The 3,595-nt window shown below is 45.0% G+C and overlaps 1 protein-coding gene across 1 annotated transcript in view; it reads right to left on the bottom strand.

Annotated features, from left to right (window-relative positions):
* The window catches only part of Hdac6 (histone deacetylase 6), a 41,556-nt gene that overhangs the window by 36,629 nt on the left and 1,332 nt on the right, over positions 1-3,595 (bottom strand). The window lies entirely within an intron of this gene.

Here is a 3,595-nt window from a genome sequence, read left to right as displayed (position 1 = left end):
TGTGTGTGTGTGTGTGTGTGTGTGTGTGTGTGTGTGTGTGTGTGTCCTGTGGCTTCAACTCAGGGCCTAGGCACTTTCCTTTAGCTTTTTCACTCAAAATTAGTACTCTATCACTTGAGCCACAGCTCCTCTTCCAGTTTTCTGTTGTTTAATTGGAAATAAAAGTCTCACAGACTTTCTTGCATGGACTGGCTTTGAACTATTAATTCTCAGATCTTAGCCTCCTAAGTAGCTAGGAGTATAGGTGTGAGCCACCTGTGCCTGGCTTCTTTTTCTCTTTTTAATGTGGTTACATGAAAGTTTTATATTAGTTATGTTATTCACATTATTTTTTTCTTTTGCAGGTGGGGCTAGAACCCAGAGCTTCATGCATGCTGAGCACATGCTGTGCCACTGAGGTACATCTCTGCCCTGGGACAGGGATTCATTTATAGAATAGAGGTAGGGATTTCTCAAGCTAGTATTTCCTGTCTGGGGTAAAGAGAATTCAGAAAATAAAAGTGTTGGAAACATTGTAAAGGGAAAGGAAAGGATGTGAAGGTATATTTTTCAGTATAGATTTAAGGTTAAGTGTTTCCTTCAAAGCTCTGAGAGTTAGGCTGAGAATGTGGCTTAGTGGTAGAGTCCTTGCCTAGCATGCATGAAGCCCTGGGTTTGATTCCTCAGTACTATATAAACAGAAAAAGCCAGAAGTGGTACTGTGACTCAAGTGGTAGAGTATTAGCCTTGAGCAAAAGAAGCTCAGGGACAGTGCCCTGGCCCTGAGTTCAAGCCCCAGGACTGGCAAAAAAAAAAAAAAAAGCTCTGAAAGTAAGTTTCTATAGATAGGCCAGAGGATCACAACATATTCTGGCCAGGTGTTTCTGTACAGGATCAGAGCTGGGTTCCTCTGATGGATTAGGACAGGGGTTCTTTTTGTTGTTGTTGGTTGTGGGACTTGAAGTCAGGGGCTGGGCATTGTCCCTGAGCTCCTTTGTTAAAGGCTAGCACTCTAGCACTTTGAGCCACAGCTCCACTTCTGGTTTTCTGGTGGTTAATTGGAGATAATAGTCTCATGTACTTTCCTGCCTACCTGGACTGGCTTTGAATCATGATCCTCAGATCTCAGCCTCTTGAGTATGTAGGATTACAGGTGTGAGCCACCAGCATGTGGCCAAGGGCAAGGGTTCTTATCCTGCCTCAGCCTCCTGTGTAGCTGGGACATGGGCTAGGGGTATAGTGTAGCGCAGAAAGCTTACTGAGCATAAGCAAAACCCTGAATTTCATCCCCAACAAATACAAAGTTAAGAAAAAAGGAGAGAAAGAAAGGAAGGAAGGATGATAGAGAAGGAGGAAGGAAGGAAGGAAGACACACAGGAAGGAAGGAAGGAAGGAAGGAAGAAAAAAGAAAGAAAGAAAGAAAGCTGGAGCCAGAGCCAGATGTTGGTGGCTTATCACTGTAATCTAGGTATTCAGGAAGCTGAAATTGGAGGATTGTGGTTCAAAGTCAGCCTGGGCAGGAAAGTCCACGAGACTCTTTATCTCCAATTAACTACCAAAAAGCCAGAAATGGCCGGGCACTTTTGACTCACACCTGTAATCCTAGCTACTCAGGAGGCTGAGATCTGAGGATCACAGTTTGAAGCCAACCCAGGCAGGAAAGTCCATGAAACTATTTCCAATTAATCACAGAAAATCCTGAAAGTGGCACTGTGGTTCAAGTGGTAGAGCACTAGCCTTGAGCAAAAGAGCCCAGGGACAATGCTCAGGCTGAGTTAAAGAACCAGGACTGGAAAAAAAAGTCAGAAATGGTGCCTGGCTAAAGTGATAGAACACTGGCCTTTGAGCACAAGCGTTCAGAGACAGTGCCTAGACCCTGAATTCAAGCCTCAGGACTGGCACATAAAATACATACATACATACATACTGGTCTTTGGTGGCTCTCACTTGAAATCCTAGCTACTCAGGAGGCTGAGATCTGAGGATCCCAGTTTGAAGCTAACTGGGGCAGGAAAGTCCATGAGACTTATCTCTAATTAACCACCAGAAAACTGGAAGTGAGGTGGTGGCTTAAAGTAGTAGAGCACTAGCTTTGAGTGAAAAAACTTAGGGACAGACTCTGAGTTCAAGCCTCACAACTGACAACAATACACACACACACACACACACACAGTTGGGTACCAGTGGCTCATACCTGTAATGTGTGTGTGTGTGTGTGTGTGTGCGTGTGCACACACACACACGTGCACTGCTCCCGAGGCTTAACTCAGAGCCTAAACACTGTCCTTGACCTTCTTTGTGCTCAAAGCTAGTACTCTACCACTTGAGCCAGTGTCACTTCTGGCTTTTTCCAAGTAGTTTATTGGAGATGATTTTCACAGTCTTCTCTGCCCTGGTTTGCTTTGAACCTCAATCCTCAGATCTCAGCCTTCTGAGTAGCTAGGATTACAGTGGTGAGCCACCAGCACCCAACTGTGTGAGACTTATTTTTTTTTTTTTTTGGTGGGTCGTGGGACTTGAACTTTGGGTCTGGGCACTGTCCCTCAGCAATTCAGCTCAAGGTTAGTGCTCTACCACTGGAGCCACAGCACTTTCTTGCCCGAGCTGGCTTTGAATCATGATCCTCAGATCTCAGCCTCCTGAATAGCTAGGATTACAGGTATGAGCCACTGGCATCCGGCAAGTACTATTTTTTTGGGTCTTTTTTTATCTTTTTTTTTTTTTGTCAGTCGTGGGCCTTGAACTCTTGGCCTGGGCACTGTCCCTCAGCTCTTCAGCTCAAGGCTAGCGCTCTACCACTTGAGCCACAGCACCCACTCCGGCTTTCTCTGCTTATGTGGTGCTGAGAAATCAAACCCAGGGCCTCATGCATGCAAGGCAAGCACTCTACCACTGAGCCACCTTCCCAACCCCTATGGCTTATTTTTAACAGAAAGAACAAGTTCGCTTTCAGCAAGAACCTCTTGGTTCCCCACCCCTGCTAGGCCATTTATATAAGGCCTTTGAAATCATTTGGTACATTATGGGACAGACATGCTTCTTGTTGGCTACCCTCAGCCTATCTGTCTGTATCGATAATTTTGTATGGCCCAAGAATTATGTTAAAATTATCCAAATGGCTGGACACTGATGTCTCATGCCTGTAATTCCAGCTACTCAGGAGGCTGAGATCTGGGTATCACAGTTCTAAACCAGCCCAGTAAGGAAAGTCTATGAGTCTAGCTCTAATTAACCACCAGAAAACTAGAAGTGGATCAAAGTGGTAGAGCACTAGTCTTGAGCAAAAAAGCTCAGGGACAGCTTCTAGGCCCTAATTTTAAGCCCCCTGACTAAATAAATAAATAAATAAATAAATATCCATATAGCCCTTGACAGAAAAGTTTTCTCATCCTTGTAGTATAATATGATTGTTTTCATACTGGTTCATTCTTTGGTTTGCTCTAAGGCAAATGGAAGGTTCTTGTTGAGTATAAGGCAGGGGGTTCTGTAGCAGCTCAGAATATAGGTCCTTGCTAAGATTCACAGAGGGGCCAGGCGCTGGTGGCTCACGCCTGTAATCCTAGCTACTCAGGAGGCTGAGATCTGAGGATCGCGGTTCAAAGCCAGCCCGGGCAGG

This window comes from Dipodomys ordii, unplaced genomic scaffold, assembly GCF_000151885.1.
Source record: "Dipodomys ordii isolate 6190 unplaced genomic scaffold, Dord_2.0 Scaffold154, whole genome shotgun sequence".
NCBI classification, from domain to species: domain Eukaryota; kingdom Metazoa; phylum Chordata; class Mammalia; order Rodentia; family Heteromyidae; genus Dipodomys; species Dipodomys ordii.
Note: the sequence above shows the minus strand (reverse complement) of the source record. Positions and strands in the feature narration are given on the sequence as shown.